Source organism: Zootoca vivipara, chromosome 17 (genome assembly GCF_963506605.1).
Source record: "Zootoca vivipara chromosome 17, rZooViv1.1, whole genome shotgun sequence".
In the NCBI taxonomy this organism is placed as follows: Eukaryota; Metazoa; Chordata; class Lepidosauria; order Squamata; family Lacertidae; genus Zootoca; species Zootoca vivipara.
In genome coordinates, this window is record NC_083292.1 from 11,522,203 (window position 1) to 11,540,923 (window position 18,721).

The 18,721-nt window shown below is 43.5% G+C and overlaps 1 protein-coding gene across 5 annotated transcripts in view; it reads right to left on the reverse strand.

Moving 5' to 3' along the window:
• Positions 1–18,721, reverse strand: part of TANGO2 (transport and golgi organization 2 homolog) — a 95,716-nt gene that overhangs the window by 63,819 nt on the left and 13,176 nt on the right. Inside the window, exon 1 of one of the 5 annotated variants that reach the window (XM_035097848.2) lies at positions 7,541–13,619. The exons of 3 other annotated variants lie outside the window; for them this stretch is intronic. The gene's annotated coding sequence lies outside the window, so the exon portion shown is untranslated. Of the gene's footprint in view, positions 1–7,540; positions 13,620–18,721 lie in introns of those variants that run through there. One more of the 5 variants, XM_060269741.1, reaches the window with a different exon arrangement.

Here is an 18,721-nt window from a genome sequence, read left to right on the forward strand (position 1 = left end):
CCACAGACTGTCTCACCAGAGTGGTGCATGCTCTAGTTATCTCCCGCTTGGACTACTGCAATGGGCACTACGTGGGGCTACCTTTGAAGGTGACTCTGAAACTGCAACTAATCCAGAAGCGGCAGCTAGACGGGTGACTGGGAGTGGCCGCCCAGACCACATAACACCGGTCTTGAAAGATCTACATTGGCTCCCAGAACGTTTCCGGGCACAATTCAAAGTGTTGGTGCTGACCTTTAAAGCCCTAAACGGCCTCGGCCCAGTAGACCTGAAGGAGCATCTCCACCCCCATCATTCCGCCCAGACACTGAGGTCCAGCTCTGAGGGCCTTCGCAGTAGTGGCACCAGCCCTGTGGAACGCCCTCTCGTCAGATGTCAGGGAAATAAACAGCTATCTGACTTTTAGAAGACATCTGAAGGCCCTGTTTAAGGAAGTTTTTTAATGTTTGAAGTTTTATTCTGTTTTTAATGCTCTGTTCAAAGCCGCCCAGAGTGCCTGGGGAAACCCAGCCAGATGGGCGGGGTACTAATAATAATAATAATAATAATAATAATAATAATATATTATTATTATTATTATTATTCTCTGTTGTGAACATTCTCCGCAGCACAACCTACCCAGGACTCGTGGATGACAGTTCATGCATTTCTATTCTACTGTTTAATCATCCGGTATATTGCTTCGCTTCGAAGGCATTGCAACTTATAAACAGATAACAAAATATTTTCTGCCCTTAAAAATCATAACACCATGAAGTCATTTGCTACAAAGAGAGGATGTGAGAAATCATTTTTATTTTTTATTTTTTTAAAATACAGGCTGGAAGTCATGAGGCACTTTGCGAGGAAGTTCTTCTTTTTTGTCACTTTTAACAGCAAAAGGCACTTCTGGGCCTTGCTTCCGCCAAATGCCGCAGATAACAAGCATCTGCAAACTACTGCCCTCTACTGTCAAGTGCCACGATTTCCTTTAACAAACAGCCTTTGAGAACACACTGGGGAGCCATGAAGCAGAAATGCTCAACTGCTGGATACGGTGGTGTCAGTGTGAAAACTAAAGACGACTTTGTTCTCTTGCTAATTGACCTGTTCCAACAGAAAACAACAGTCAATGAAACAGCCTGTTCTTTCCTAGTGGAAACAAAAGAATCCTCATCAGAGGCGGATTTAGGGGAGAGCAACCAGTGCGGAGCCTCTGGGGTGCTGAAAATATGATTTACAACGCAGCGCGAGAGGCAGAGGGGCAGTGAATTTTGGAATCACACAGGGCGCGGATGAAATTTGAGGCCCCAATATCAGCCACTGTCCCCATTAATGCGGGAGACTTGCTGGTCTCAAGGCAGACACTGAGCCAAATCATAGGTCCATTTAGTTCAGTATTTCTACAGATTGGCAGCGGTCTTCTGGGATTTTGGATAGGGAGCCTTTTCCAGCCCTGGAAATACTGGGAATTTAACCCAGGGATTTCTGCATGAAAAGCAGGTGCTGTACCACTGAGCTATGGCCACATCAGACCCACATCTCAATGGTCGAAACCCTGGACCAGAAGCATGTACAAAAAAAAAAAAGCACTTACACTTGATCTTAGCCAATAGGTATTATTTCACCAAAAGTATCAGCTGACTCTTTAATACAGTGGAGACTTGTACTAAAGTTGAACAGAAGCTCCTCAGGCAGTTAATAAAATCAGCATAAATATCACATCATAGTAATTGGACATAGCAAATTTTAAAAAAACAGCTAAGGACAGACAGGTCAGGAACTGCTCAGCTACTGGTAAGTCTGAAATCTGAACATTAGCATTCTAATCGGCTGAAAGCCATCTTGGGGCAAGGGCGAAGGTATTTTTTTGCAAGTCTAAAAGCTGAGTTTCTTTGGGCAAGTGCCACCTGCGAGAAGGTCCTGGATCTCAGATTCACCTGCTGTGCCTTAAATGGAGCAAGTTTTCCTTGGAAGATCTTAAAGAAAAAAAGAGCAGAGGCATTTTTTAAAGTGAACACCAGAATCCTGAGGTTGTTTGTTAGCATTTTGCAAGTGGCAGAGACTGCGTACGCACGACCACCTAATCCGGCTTCATCATGCTCCCACCGCTGGTTTGAAGCTGAGGACACAATCCCTAGGAATCCTGTAGCTTCTTGAGAAATACTCCAGTCTGGTGCACTTTCCCTCAAGCCAGCTTCCATCTGATCTCAAAGAGCTGCAGTTAAGCTGAGGCGTGTACATTGGACAGCCTTTGGAGATGCTCAGATGACAGCTTCGGTGAATTGGAGTTCGGCATGTGGAAACAAATCAGGTGATGGGCATTGTGTGAAGACATCTCCCTGGTCCCTCCCTGGTCCGTGCAGTGATGGTAAGAGTACAACGTGCAACACAGCAGAGGGAAATTACCTCGCCATGTTTCAAGCCCCTAAAGTGTAAATACTACACAGACAATACACACAGCACAGCATTAAATATCTGATGACTTGCCATGCTGAAAATGTGTTCATTGCATACCCCCAGCTGATGAATGACACAAGGCATGAAGCATTAAGAAAATATATTAACAGAATGGCATTCTGCAGTGTGAATACACATGGCTCTTGTTTTAGTGTTCCAAAATTAAGAACCATGGTTTCATCACTCTTCCCTTGGAAGCCAGCCAAGGGCGCATCCATGACAAGTCATTCCCCTGCTTCTCTCCAAACTCCTATAAACATGCATCTCGAAAAGGCATCAAAATAAAATTTACAATTCCAAAGCAAGTTACAGCCCTCTCTGGTCGAAGCATGGCGTGCAGAGAGGTTAACATTTAACAGATTTCCGGAGAGATTAGCAATGTTGCAGCAAAAAACAGCCAAAGAGTCTTGTGGTACCTGAAAGACAAATTTACTGCGGCACAAGTTTTTGCAGACTCAATTCCACTTAAAGAGACAAAAGTTTATTAATCATTCTACATATGTTAATTAGTTTACCAATGCCAGGCTATCTGTGATATCTATGACTGTTTCTTCGAAATGCTTCCTTGCCCCACTATAAATACTAGTAATACTGTACAATCATCTCAGCAATTATCACCCATCTGCTACTGTAAAGGTAGCTATTTAACACACATTTAACTCTAATAATCACTGATTTCAGTATCTCCTGGCAATTCAACTCTCATCTTACAATTTTCTCCTGTATATACCTGCCAACTAAGATTTCACCACATGCTTCTGACAAAGGGGGCTCAAGTCCACAAAAACGTACGCCACAACAAATTTGTTAGCCTACTTCCGTAAGACATCTTGATTAAAATTAGCAGGAAATTCCTGAGGCCTGTATGGAACGCTCCCTCCCAACCCCCACCCCCACCCCAATCTCCCACCAAAGGAAGTGGATGTAACAAGTTTAAGGACAGATGTCAGATAAACTATAAGCAGCAACAGCATTTCGTTGGGAACCCTGCCAGGCAAATTAATTGGATTACTCAATCAAAAGAAACTGTTGACAGTTAATGGCTTGCAAAGACTCATGAGGGTTGCTTTACGGGAGATTTTCGTCTCCGTTTGCCGATTAAAATGCACTACTGAGTGGCGAAGTTTACTTCGGCAAGTAGAAGTTAATTTGGTTCCAGTATTAAAGCCAAAGCAGCTGTTATGATCAAGCTGGTGCCTGCCGCAAGGCTCGGAGGAAAGCTGCTTGGCACAAACCGACGATCTCAAGAGCTCAAAACAAGAGCGAGACTCTTACGCCCTACAAAGTTTGCACTGCTGGGATACCGGAGATTGCTTTTCAACTTTTTGGTGATGATGTTTTCATAACCACTGGTGGTGGACCATGCAAAAGATTCTCCTGGTGGGTGTTCTTAGACCTGGACAAACACCCTCCCCGCAACCAACTGCCCACTGGAGATCCTTTGGTGTTAGAGGTCCTAGATAATCGCTGGCCAGGGTAAAAGCCAACCCTGCTTCCATCCCTACAATCCCCCAACCTGACCTAGGGGGAAACTCAGATTGTTCTCTGGATGTCCTTGGGTTCCACAAAGACAAGAGCCAAATGGGCCACTCGCTGTCTTTTGAGCCCCAAGTCTACGCGTTCTTTGGCAGCACAGAACCAAGCAGCCAGGTATCAGATTCGGAGCCACGCTTACTTCAAGAAGCCACACCAGGATAAATGCAATGCTTTAAGGAGGTTATAAATACAAGCATTTGTAATAGAAGACGGTTAAGAAAAGACTTAAACAGCGTAGACATAGTGTTGGCAATTTGAGTACAAAATAGAAAATAAAGCACTAGAGTCATGGACCCAGGGGCAGAGGCATCCTCTTTCACCACTCAAGGCGAAATGGGAAGTGCCACTGCCATTGCTGCTGCTGCCACTGTGTGCCCTGCCACATCCACTGCTGGCAGAGAAGCTGTGCCACCCTTGGCACCGATTTCAGGGGTGCCGATTTGGGGTGAAACCTCTTGCACTCCACAAAATCTGGTGACAGCTTCTCTGTCAGAGGTGGCGGGGCATCTGCGGGTGTGCTGCCTGGGGCAGTGGCCTTGCCTTGCCTAATGGCTGGATCAGCTCTGTACGGACCCCACCAAATCGGCAAGCTGCATCCAGGCATACACAAGTGTTGCAATTCACAATCCTCATGCAACTGGGATCTGGCTGTGCTCACTACCTCCAAGCCTGATTGCCTGTTCAAACCCTCCTACAGTAGTCTGCATCCTCCTCACCAGTTTTTAAATAAAAAAATTCCTTCAGTAGCACCTTAAAGACCAACTAAATTTTTATTTTGGTATGAGCTTTCGTGTGCATGTCCAATCCCTGGCACCTGCAGTCAGAAGGGACATCTCATAGCAGCACTACAAAGCAAGTTGGTGTTGCTTGATGTAAGACAGCTTCATATTAGAGGTAGCTCAGTGCTAGAGCATCCACTTTATTCTCAGAGCACCTGGGTATGGCAGGAAATGTGTAGGGAATGCTAGATACAGGTAGGTAGCCATGTTGGCCTGCCGTAGTTGAAACAAAATATATAAAAAAATCCTTCCAGTAGCACCTTAGAGACACCAACTAAGTTTGTTATTGGTATGAGCTTTCGTGTGCATGCACACTTCTTCAGATACACCAAAACTGAAGTCACCAGACCCTTATATATAGTGAGAGGGTGGGGAGGGGTATTACTCAGAAGGGTGGTAGGAATGCACATGCACACGAAAGCTCATACCAAAATAAAAACTTAGTTGGTCTTTAAGGTGCTACTGAAGGATTTTTTTTATTTTGCTTCGACTCAGACCAACACGGCTACTTACCTGTAACTAGAACCAGTTTTTAAGTTTACCTTTTGCCTCCCAATCTTTCCCCCTTTCATTTAGTTAATGAACCCAGCCAGATGGACGGGGTATAAATAATAAATTGTTTTTATATCATTATTTGCACTGATTCAGTACTGTCCTGCCATAAACAGATGCATGCTGTTCGCACATGGACACTGACCCCCACCAGCACGAAGGCTGAACCTGTGCGGTCCCGTTCACACACTATTCCATATCCTGACTTTAAATATTCGAATAAGTCTGCAAAGCATCCAGCAGAAAATAGATCGCATGGTGTTTGGGCACTGGGGCATATAATGATGGTTTGGCACAGAGAATGATGAAAGAGGCACAATCAGCAAGCCAACCAGCATAGAAGAAAACAGAGGAAAGCAGAGGAAAGGGGATGAAGTGGAGAGGTGGGTGGGAAATTGCCCTACCCAAAGGTGTGATTTGTAACTTTATTTGTAACTTTATTAGGGTGATGCACTTGGGACAGATTCCAAGACTGGTGTTGCACAAAGTGGAGGAAGAACCCAGAAGGGAAGATCTGGTTGGGGCGGAGGAATAGAATATAGGAAGTTATCTTACACCGAGTCAGACCATTTGGTCCATCTAACTCAGCATTCCCTGAGTTACAAGACAGAGAAACCAGTAGGAGAACACTTCAATCTCCTAGGACATTCTATACAAGATCTCAAAGTAGCTGTCATACTACAAAAGAATTTCAGAAATAGACTGGAAAGAGAAGTTGCTGAATTACAACTTATTACCAAACTTAAAACCATGGCGAGACCTGGTCTGAATAAAGACATTGGATTCTTATCTCATTATACATGATAAAGCTATTTTTGGCCATCTCATCCCTTGCTTTTTCCTGTAAGACTAATTGCAGTCGTTAACAGTCATCAACTGGTTTACCACACCTATCAGCCAACCACCCATTCCTACCACCCTTCTGAGTAATACCCCTCCCCACCCTCTCACTATATATAAGGGTCTGGTGACTTCTGTTTCAGTGTATCTGAAGAAGTGTGCATGCACACGAAAGCTCATACCAATAACAAACTTAAAAAGGTAAAGGTAAAGGTACCCCTGACCATTAGGTCCAGTCGTGACCGACTCTGGGGTTGCGCGCTCATCTCGCATTATTGGCCGAGGGAGCCGGCGTATAGCTTCCAGGTCATGTGGCCAGCATGACAAAGCCACTTCTGGCAAACCAGAGCAGCACATGGAAACGCCGTTTACCTTCCCGCTGTAGCGGTTCCTATTTATCTACTTGCAATTTGATGTGCTTTCGAACTGCTAGGTTGGCAGGAGCTGGGACCAAGCAACGGGAGCTCACCCCGTCACAGGGATTCGAACCGCCAACCTTCTGATCAGCAAGCCCTAGGCTCAGTGGTTTAACCCACAGCACCACCTGGGTCCCTCAATAACAAACTTAGTTGGTCTCTAAGGTGCTACTGGAAGGATTTTTTTTAATATTTTGTTTCAACTACGGCAGGCCAACATGGCTACCTACCTGTATCTAGCATTCCCTACACATTTCCTGCCATACCCAGGTGCTCTGAGAATAAAGTGGATGCTCTAGCACTGAGCTACCTCTAATATGAAGCTGTCTTACATCAAGCAACACCAACTTGCTTTGTAGTGCTGCTATGAGACGACCCTTCTGACTGCATGTGCCAGGGATTGGACCTGAGGCCTTCTATGCACAAAACACCTGATCAACCACTCACGGAGCTAGAGCTATTCCGCCTCCACACAAGGCAACACAATGCAGCAGGATCACCATAGGCCGATTACAAGAGCAGATGGTGAAAGGGTCACTGTGAGCATACCCAAGCTCATTTGCACTCCCACTCTGTATCTTAATCTTAAATTTGTTCCATTCATGAAGGTGATAGCTATAGGAAATCAAATGCAAAAATGCCTTGGTGCCTGAATGAAAAGAACAACAACCCAAGTATATGGTGGATCTATAGGTAGAGGATGCAGCCCATAAATTTAGCTGCAGTTTTCAGGCAATCCACATCAAAAAGGGGGGGGGGGAACATATTTCTGTTGCCTTTCACTACAGGACTTTTGATCTGGCAGTACTCTAGCCGTTGAAAACTCTGCCCGAAGGAATAGATGGGTTTAAATATTTCGGATATCCAGATAGCAGTCCAACTGAGTTTTAATAGCTAGCGGGGACAGATTTCACCACTTTTATTTTTATGCACTGTATCCAAAATCATTCCAGCCACATCTCTCCTTTTTTCACTTACCAGTTGGGGATTCAGAAACCACAGGTCATTCGTACAGCCCTCAAGCAGTGACCCAGCCTGTTGGACTCCAAAGAGTGAAGAGAGACAGTTGCAGAGAGACAGTCAGACTCCTAGAAAGAGGAACCGGATGTCTTGTTCCCAAAGAAATCATAATTTTTGTTGACAAAAGAAAAAGCTGGCTCAAAGGGTGGGGAGAGAAAGGAAACTAGGTCAAAAGTACAAGCAGCCTTTTTACTTGTTTTGACGAATGCAGCTATTTCTTCGCTCTTTATCTAAAGCACTGGAAGAAAGCATCAAAATACCAGTCTCTCTCTCTGTCTCTGTCTCTCTCTCTGAAGGACCATGAAGACAATGGTAGTTCATATGCTTCTTTGTATGCGGAAGGATCCAACTTCAATCCCTGGTATTTTCAGGTAGGGCTAGGAGGGTACCTCTTCCTGAGGCCCTGGAATGCTGCTGCGATTCAGGACAGGCGATACCGGGCTTAGATAGACCAATTGTCTGGTTTGGTATAAGACAGCTTCCTCTGTTCCTCAGTCTAACATCAAGCAGATTGGTGCCTGAGCAAAGGAATTACTGGAGAATCTCGGGTCTATTGATAAACTGCACCACTCAACATAAGGAGGCCCTCTGCCTGGTTCCCTGTAGCTTCACTTCTCGCAGAGAGAGAACTGCCAGAAGGCCCTCGGTGCTGGATGTGTGTCCGGGCTGAACGATGGGGGTGGAGACACTCCTTCAGGTATACAGGGCCGAGGCCGTTTAGGGCTTCAAAGGCTGGCACCAACACTTTGAATTGTGCTCAGAAACGTACTGGGAGCCAATGTAGGTCTTTCAGGTCCGGTGTGATAATGGTCTCTGCAGCTGCTCCCAGTCACCAGTCTAGCTGCCGCATTCTGGATTAGTTGTAGTTTCCGAGCCAACTTCATATAGGATGATGGGAGTCATAGCTCAAGATCACCTGGAGATCACCACGTTGATTACCCCTGCTCTAGTCTAGAGCATTGCATGAGAAAATGTGAAATTCCAGAGGCAGTGTTCTGCTTGCAAGAGGGTGAGCATCCGGATGGCACTACACAAACTGCCATGTTGTTGTTGAAGATTCACTCCCTGTGTCTGCAGTCATGGGATTGTTGTCTATTACATGACGGTGTATGTTTTGACTCCACAGAGTGGGAAGTGACGAAGACAGGATGTTTGTGTTACTGTGTTCCCTGAAGTACGGCTATTGTCCTTTGTTCATTCTCTTTGCTACCTGATGCTAGAGAGAGAGGGAGCCATGTTGCAGTGCTCCATGTGTGTTTATATGTAAATAAAAGTAGATTAGCCAAAATGCTGAGTTGCTGAGTTCTGTCACGCAACTGCGCAAACTCTGCGAATCCATAAGTGTGCTGATGTTTATTGGCATCAGTCGCTGTGATGTTCGGGCTGAAGAAAGCTTTTGAAGCTCCCGAACGATCGACCAGGAGGGAGGGAACATGCCTGTTGAGCATGTGTCTCTGCCAGGGTCCTACTCTTGAGTAGGAGATCCTAACAGTTACTGCAAACAGCCCTTGCAGCTGTGTTCCTTCTGCTCATGGTCCCTTGGACCAAACCCATGATTGCAGTTATAAACTTGCAGCTTTCAAATTCCGGGGCTGTGGAGATGTCAATGGTGTACACAGTAACCGTAGTGCTTTCCAATAGGTTATCTCCCCAAGGAGCAAACACGTTCTCCAGGGCGCAGTATTTTATGAAGGGCAAAGGCCAGGCCAGAAGCTTCACAATGGCTGGCACTGCAGTGTGCAAGGGTACCAGGCGGAATGATCCTAATAGGAAGCACTTGCCTTACAGCACTAAAATAATGGATTGAATTCTTCACAGGACAAATTGCAACTTATCAAGCCCAAGTCATTACACATTCCACCGCTTGTCTTCTTTAAGAATTCATGCTGCTTTATGCAAACATACATTTTTCATAAAGCCACCATCACAACTCGCAGAAAGGAAGAAAACTGTGGTCTTTTCTCAAAACCAAAAATCTGTGGTGTGTATCTTTTGTTAGTTAATAGTCTCAGCACAGGTCTTTAATGTGCTTTGAACAGAGAGAGCACCAGCAGCCAAAGACTTAATGTTTAACCAATTAGGTTATTTGAAGGCTTCGTCATCATTGCAGGCAGGTAAAAAACGCACACCAAGAAATATAGCAGCATTCTGAGTAAAAACAGGCAGGCAAGAGTACCTTGGAAGTTGAACCGAATCCATTCTGGAAGTCCGTTCGACTTACAAAACCAAAGTGCGGCTTCCAATTGGCTGCAGGAAGCTCGTGCAGCCAATTGGGAGCCGTGGAACCTGCATCAGACGTTCCGGATCCAAAGAACATTCGCAAACCGGAACACTCACTTCTGGGTTTGTGGTGTCTGGGAGCCAAAACGTTTGACTCACAAGGTGTTCAACTTCCGAGGCACAACTGTATATTTAAAGGCAAATTTTAATTTTTTAATTTTTTTACAGTTTACATGTGCCATGTATAGGGATGGGCTATCTGTCAAATCTGGGTTCTCAGTTTCTAGTTGTTCCTCTCTTAAATTCAGTTTCCACATTAGCTTGTGAACTGCTCCCCCCACCCCACAAAAATTCATCAGCATTTTAATCCAAATTTACCTTAATATACACAAGTTTATATGCAGTTTTGCCTAATATACATTTTCTTCACAGCAATTTCCCCGAATGCAATGCATTTCTGTATGTGACTTTCACTAATACATGCCTCTCCGTGTATACTTTACCTCAACATATGCATTTTTACACACATTACTTGGCTGGATGACTTCATTGCAAAGTTGGGAGAAGTGCAAATTTCTAAAGATGCCTATGCGTATTGCTTTGGAAAGTGTGAATTAGGTATTTTCACCCCTGAATGTGAGCTGAATAGAATTTCTCTCCCCTCCCTAGTTATGTGTGTGCCATGTTCAGCACACAGCAGCACATGCACACAAGTGAGAAGGATGCAAACACATGGTCCTACTGTCGCAGCATATGTCCAAAATGCACAGGCCTTTACAGGCCATCAACAAACTAGCCTTCAAGCAATTAGCTAAAGCAGGCAACCCCACACTTCAGCCCTCCAGATGTTTTGGACTACAATTCCCATCATCCCTGACCACTGGTCCTGTTAGCTAGGGATCATGGGAGTTGTAGGCCAAAACATCTGGAGGGCCGCAGTTTGAGGATGCCTGAGCTAAAGCCTTTTGTGCATCTTGAACTGCAGCAGAGAAACAAGCAATATTGACGTAGACTGTTACCAGGGTCGGAAGCCTGCAGTCCCGCAGGTGTCACTGGACTCCCATCGTGTCAGGTAAGCATAGCCAACGGTCAGGGATGATTGGAGATGTAGTTCAACACACCTGGAGGGCTCTGGGTTCCCCACCACTGCTCTATTAGTTTACCGGAGTGCTTAGATCCTGATCATTACTGCCTTTTACCCCCTTATAATTTGATATGGAATGGCATCATTTCACTCGCCTCTGCAAGTCGCTGCAATTTGCTGAATATTACTACAAACCTCTAAAGTCATTATTAATGAAGCTCCCTCTACAGCAGTAGCTACAGAGAGACCAGAGTAGAATGAGATATAAATCATAAAGTGATGGGCACATTAAAGCTGACATTTCCAATATTTTGCCTGTCTCACATCGCTGCTTCTCGTTATCACCCTTTGTTCCATATTTTATTTATTCTATGTGATTAACTTTATATGGATCTGTTAAAAACATGACAGCTTAACATTGTTATAATAATTGAAATCTATTTCAGAGCCTTGATTTGCCAGTTTGTTGTTCAACAACAACAAATACTCACTTAGCGGCCTTTGAATAAAGAAGTGTATTGGTAAGCTTATGTAAAAGCAAAGAACAAGTTTGCATTTGATTTTTAAGACACAACGAGAAAACAAAAGGGATGGGGGGGATGCACACAACTGCGTTTTTACTAAAACAATCAAAGGAAGGCAATGAAATATTTTTTAAATATTTTGCTCCCCATACTTACTAAACTGAATACTTGAAACAAAACTACTTCAACTCTTTTGAGTATACCAGAGGGACATGGACCAAGGAGGGTTCATGTGATTAAAAGAACCATCCCAGATAGCTCAGTTGTGCAAAATCAATATTGAAGAATCATGTATTGTTTTATGATGAATATGGTCAATTGAATGAGTTCCTACTTTAACAAGCACAGCTTGGATTTCCAGGTACCTTTTGGCTTTTACCTGAAATCTCTTTTCCCCATTCCTGGTAGTTTCTACTGCACAATTACAAAGATCAAATTTGTGTACTGTATACCTTTCCATGAACTGGTTTGTTGCAGTTCCTTATGTACAGCCCAATAGAGAAATATGCTTTCTCCTTGAAAAAAAAATATTTTCAATCATATTGAGGGCTGCAAAATTTGTTCTGGAAAGTAAGGAATTCTGATCCCAGCATTTAAAAGACACTGAGATGTTTTGATTTTGATAACTCACTTGATATGAAAAATACAAGGCTCCAGTCCTAACCCCCACTTACCTGGGAGTAAGCTCTACTGAATGCAGTAGGACTTATTTCTTAGTTGGCTTGCTCTGTCAGCAGTACACCTCAGTATGTCTATTATTTGTGATCCCACCTTTTGTTTTTAGCCTGTAGGGTGGGTACTGTTGTGAATTGTTAAAACATGTTTGTAGGGTTGATTTAGAAACATGGCGTGGCACACCTGCCGGTCCTTTAGGATTAGGAAGTGTAATACTGGCAAGCCAGTACAATGACAGGTCAGGAGGTGAAGGCATAGGTCAGTTGTACTGGGTGAGGCTTGGTGGATCTGGAAAGATTGGGATAGATCTGGCTGAAGCAGGCTTGACAGGAGAAGACCAGGATGGGTCACACTTGGGTTAAGGAGAAAACAATGCAAGCAGGTAAAAGCATGGAAAAGTACTGAAAGTCACAAGATTGAGAGGAGGGGGATGTTTAAAGAGCAAGGCATGTGACAGGTACATGATGTGTGGGATGTGCACTTCCTTCATGGCGGAGTTTGGGGTGTTGGCAGGAAGTGACATGTACCTGTACATTACTATGCATGAGGTTATACTCTGTAATTGGTTGGAAGCTGCATTTCAAGTTAATCATTAGCTGTCAAAGTTGCTGTCAATAAATACAGGCTCCCGAGCTCCGCCCGGGGTTGTCCTTTGGGAACTCAGCCTTGTCTCCATCTCGTTATTGGATTATCATTGCTACACATGTTCCTATTTAAACAGTGCCATACTTATAGATTGTGGTGGCTTTTTTTATTATGCAATAAAGTACATACCGGTATGTATGCATTCTTGCATATAGTTCTGTAGTTTTACACCATGGATGGGAAATGTGTGGCCCTTCAGATGCTGCTGCACTACAACACCCATCACCCCTGACCATGCTATCTGGGGTTGTTGAAAGTTGATAATCCAACAACTTATGTAGGGCCAAATATGCAATGCAAGACCATGTTTTTGATCAATTTCCAGCATGCTATGGGAGAAACTACCCCCAGTACATTACTACTGCTTCTAGAAATATCGTGCCTTGGTCCTCATCATTTCTAAAGTTATTTTTATTCAATGCATTTGCCTTGTATTTTATTGTTTTTCTAATTTTAATCATCTATTTCGTGCTTGTTATTAACTTCTTGAGTGTACTTCCCTTGTCAATGCAGAACGTCTGTATTCTTTGAGCACTTTTTCTTTTTACATTTTGCTTCCTAGTAATGGTAAAGGGACCCCTGACCATTAGGTCCAGTCGTGACCGACTCTGGGGTTGCGCGCTCATCTCGCATTATTGGCCGAGGGAGCCGGCGTATAGCTTCCAGGTCATGTGGCCAGCATGACAAAGCCACTTCTGGCGAACCAGAGCAGCACAAGGAAACGCCATTTACCTTACTGCTGTTTATCTACTTGCCCTATTTATCTACTTGCATTTTGACGTGCTTTCGAACTGCTAGGTTGGCAGGAGCTGGGACCGAGCAACGGGAGCTCACACCGTCACAGGGATTCGAACCGCCGACCTTCTGATCAGCAAGCCCTAGGCTCAGTGGTTTAACCCACAGCGCCACCTGGGTCCCTAGTAATGGTAACTAATGACTAGCAAAGCAAAGCAAAGATGTTTATTCGGCTGTACGCCCATCATAAAACACAACACAACAAAACAAATCAAATAAAAACCGCGGACTCGTAACTAATGACTAATAAATGACTATATATTGATATTTCTTGACTTTATCTGATTTACATTCCTAAGAATTTGGGTTGGGATCCAGGACAACTTTGTAAGCACATCAAGGGGTCAATGAACTTAGAGGTTTGGGAAACTCTGCTTTAAATAGTTATTTCTGAACCTAATGTACACAACTATGGCATGGAGCTCACACACCAAGCACCCAGGAATGCCTTTCACAAGCTATGATAAAGGGAGCCTGGGAAGAGAAGGCTATGGCAACAGTGAAATCTGTGGGATTGAGGGATCAAGAGCCAAGACTGGGCCGTATCCAGTCTGCAGAGGTGGGTGGGTTGGGAGAGAAAGCGATGAATATATGGGCATGAAAAAAAGAAAGTGTGCCAAAGACTGCAGAGAGACATACATTGAGGGAGATGTAATAGGGACAGGGACTGAGGGTCTTGGCAACACTTTTCATCCCCTTTGCCAGTCCCAGCTTCTAGTGTCATTCACAGCAATTAAAATGAAATACAAGGAACAATATAAAACACTGCTGGGGGGGGGGGGTTTCTTGGCTATGTCCACACATGATGGAAGGGTGCCTGGACAAAGCCTCTGCTCCCATGACAGCATTAGCGTCCGTGACAAATGCTGCAGATGATCCAAAGAATACCACAAATTCTCACCATACCAATTGGTTCTGTGCAAACATTATAGGCAAGAAATTAGGATACAGCAAATCCACCGCTGGGGAATCTAAGGGGTCTCCAGCTGTTGCTGAACTACAAACTCCCATCATCCATGACAACCGGCCACGCTGGTTAGGGCCGATGGGAGCTGGGAGCCTAACAATCTATGGAGGTGGGATACAAGCTCATCCTTGCATTAAGCAAAGCAATATCTAACTGCAAAACACAGTATGTATACAGCTATTAGGCGTGGTCAGGATACGGCAGCAGCCCACCTAGTGCACCGTGACCGAGGTATGGACCTTCATAACATTGGTGTTCAACCCTCAACCAAATTGTACAATACCCTATTGGTTAATTATTATTTTTTTAGAAGAGAAGGTGAAAAGGGGGGAGCCCACAGCTTATTGGTAGAAGACATGCTTCGCATGCAGAAATCACAGGTTCATTTGGCATGTCCAGCTAAAAGCAGGGTTTCCTCAAACTTGGGACTCCAGCTGCTTTTGGACTACAGCTCCCATCATCCCTAGCTAGCAGGACCAGTGGTCAGGGACGATGGGGACTGTAGTCTAAAAACAGCTGGAGACACAGGTTTGGGAAACCCTGAGCTAAAAGGATAACATATGATGGAAACGACCTCTGCTCTGGAGAGCTACTGCCAGTCAGAGCAGACAATACTGAGCTTAGGTCCACCTTCCCAGCCTGATATCTTCCGGATGTGTAGGTCTACTGCTCCCATCAACCCTGGTCAGCATGACCAATAGTCGGGGATGATAGGATGGGTAGTCCAAAACATCAGGAGGGCACCAGGTTGGGGAAGACCGTGCTTGAAGCAGAATTGGTCTAGCTTGGTATAAGGCAGCTTCCTGAGCTCTTATGCTTTTTCTTATGCTGCAGGAATGAGTCTTTGATCTATTCCAGCATATTCTCAAGACAGCAGTCCTCAAACTTGCAATAAGATAGAAGTATTTGTAGAAGGGATCGCAACTCAGCAGTGAGCACATGCTTCCCATACATTCGATGCCAGGATCAATCCCCGGTATTTCCAGTTGCAAGGACCCAAAGCAAGGACTCTACCGCTGAGCTGTGGTCCTTTCTTGGAAACAGGGGTCAAGTAGTTGCTGATAGGAAAGACCCCTATCTGAGACCCTGGTGAGCTAGTCAGTAGAAAATACAGAGGCAGAAGGGCAAATAGTCTGGTATAAGGGAGCTTCCTGTACTGTATTGCTAACGAGACTGTAAGAATAAAGACATTTTGTCTTTGAAAATAGTGGATCTCAGTGTAACATGCTAGAATTGAAGACGGGCCCTATGTTTAACCAGGTTGAAGTCTACAGGTTTAAAGTATTCTAATGCTACTCCAGGATTCAACTACAAATAAATTACAGTGGTACCTCGGGTTACGAACTTAAGGTCTGTTCTTAACCCAAAACCGTCCTTAACCTGAGACACGCTTTCACAAATCTGGCCTCCCACTGCCGCCATGCCACCGGTGCGTGATTTCTGTTCTCATCCTGGGGCAAAGTTCTTAACCCGAGGTACTACTTCCGGATTAGCGGAGTTTGTAACCCAAAGTGTTTGTAACCCAAGGTGTTTGCAACCCGAGGTACCACTGTACTATTGACAACTAGTCCTGCTTACATTTTAGTATATGGCATAACATTTCAATTCTCACTGATTCATTAAAATGGTCAGCTTTTAAAGTGATTCTGAAAACACAAAAATGGATATTTCAACAACAAAACTCAGTTTTTATGCACAATACTCCTGGCTGAGGATTGACCAAATATGCTTTCTGTGTGGTATAAATATTGCACAAAGGTGGTGGTGGTGGGGATGCTTAAGAGCAGCGTTATTATGCAATGCCAGAAACAGATGGCCAGAAGAAGAGTTATGCTTGAGAATTGTGGAGGGGGTGGGCAATCATAGCAGCAGTCATGAGTATTTATCGCTTTTCACAGTTACCATGTAAAACACTGATCAATTCTCTCAGCTGTTACCAAACAGCATTAATTTCTTGTTTCCCCCTCTTGCTTTTGTACTAAATAAGAAAGCCATTTATTAAGCCCTAAAGATGTGTAGCAATTCATTTACAACTCCAGATCCAGTCACACCTGTAAAGTACTGCTGCTTGTATAGTTGTACAGCTTGGGAAACAAATTAAACTTTGGCACATACTTAAATTTTAACGTGCATTTGATTCACAACACTTGCTTGTTTTTATCAGCACACAACACGTGCCTTTCCACTTTGGCTTAAACTTACCGCAAAATTCCTATCTTCTAAGTATACAAAACATGGATTGAATTAATATGGGAGCCAGAGGAACTGAAATAATCTAATTTTGAATACTATCTGAGAAACACCTTGTCACAGTTCCAAGTCCAGTTCACTGAAATAAACAGGGATTATGCCTTAGCCTCGTGCTGTTCTTTGACAACACCCCTATATTTCAACTGAGCTTAAAGATACTTCTGATGAGTTTTGCTATTTATGAAGGGTGGCGTGGTAAAATGCATTACATTGGGATCTACTATATTTAAACTATGTCAACAAAATTAGTAGTATAACATCTACAACAATGTAAGAGGATTAACTTATTTTTACTAGAATCCTAATACCATATAAAGCATATACATTCACTTTTAAAGTGTTTTTCAATATCCACCCCCTGTTTAACTCAATGCCCAGGTGAGTTTACTTATAACAGATGTATCATGTAGTTTAAAGTGCCATTTTCTTAATGTAGTAATTTGAAAATTCCTCAGGTATTGTTAAATCTTGGTGTTGCAATGATGTAAAACAGAATCCATTCTTGTACTTCAGGTACAGTCCATTTTAATATTTAAAATATTGAATACTTTTTAAAGATAGAAACTTAACTTTCCAAAAGCACATACAGTATTTGCCTTCAGAATCCTCTAGCACTGCCATAAGATCACAACCAATGAACAAACTCCCTTCCCTCTTGTCTACATTTCAGAAGTTTCCAATCATTTTTATAGTATAATTAGCTCTTGATGCCACTGCAATATCATTTTTAAAAATTATGTTCCTTTAATCATATTTGCTATTGATATCATTTTAAAACTATTTTCATGTAATACAGAAGCTACTTTATTCATTTACTTATTAATTACTATGACATGTGCCATTACTACCAATTTTATTTATTACATTTATACCTCACCTCTTTCTCCACAACAACCCTGTGTGGAGTTGCTTTAAGGTGATTGTGATGGCACATGAAGTCCAATACAGCTTGGTACTCGGATACTTAAAGGATCATCTGTCCCTTTATCAGCTTACCTGTCTGAAAACCATCAGTGGATACCCTTCTTTGCATAGCTGCCAAGTTATCCCTTTTTTAAAGGGATTTTCCCTTATGCTGAATAGGCTTCCTCACAAGAAAAGGGAAAACTTGGCAGCTATGCTTCTTTGTACAACATGGCCTGTTGAGATTTCTTATGCTGAGACATGGGAGAGTGCTCTCTCTGAGCTGACACCCAATTTATGGAATGCCTTCCTCTCTATGATATACCTGGAGCTGAATTTTTGCTCTTCAGTGCCAGCTAAAACCATGGTTGTTCACTCAGGTGTTGACAATGTGTTACCCTGTTTCTCATATTTTAAGGCATCCCCATAAAATAAGCCATAGCAGGATTTTTAAGCATTCAAGGAATATAAGCCATACCCCGAAAATAAGACATAGTGATAGGAGCAGCAGCAATGCCGGCCGCGGCAGGAGGAGGAGGAAAAAAATAAGACATCCCTTGAAAATAAGCCATAGTGTGTTTTTTTGAGGAAAAAATAAATATAAGACGTGTCTTATAATATGAGAAACACGGTAGAAGGGGAATCAGATGAATTTTACAGAGGTACCAGCTTAATTGATACAACAGCCAGTTGGCATCCTTGAGCAGGATGCCCCTATCAATGGTTAGACTAATCCTACCTCAATTGGATTTGTAATATGCTCTGTTATGGGTGCAGCCTCTGAGAAGTCTCTGGAAACTGTAGTTGGTCCAGAATGTGGCAGCTAGGTTCATGGTGGAAGCATACTTGCAGCCATGGGAGTCCACGGTGGGGGCAAGCCCTCCTCCAACCATAATTCCCAGCTTTCATTAAAAGAACATTGCATTTCTACCTTTTGTAAAACCTGAGATATGAGACCAAATGTACAGACACTACTCCTTTTTTGTAAGAAATTGACCTGTTACCTCCTCTCAGCGCCTCCCCCAAAACTTTCCTGTGGGTTCCCATGCTTGCAGAAGTGTTCGTTACCATTTAGT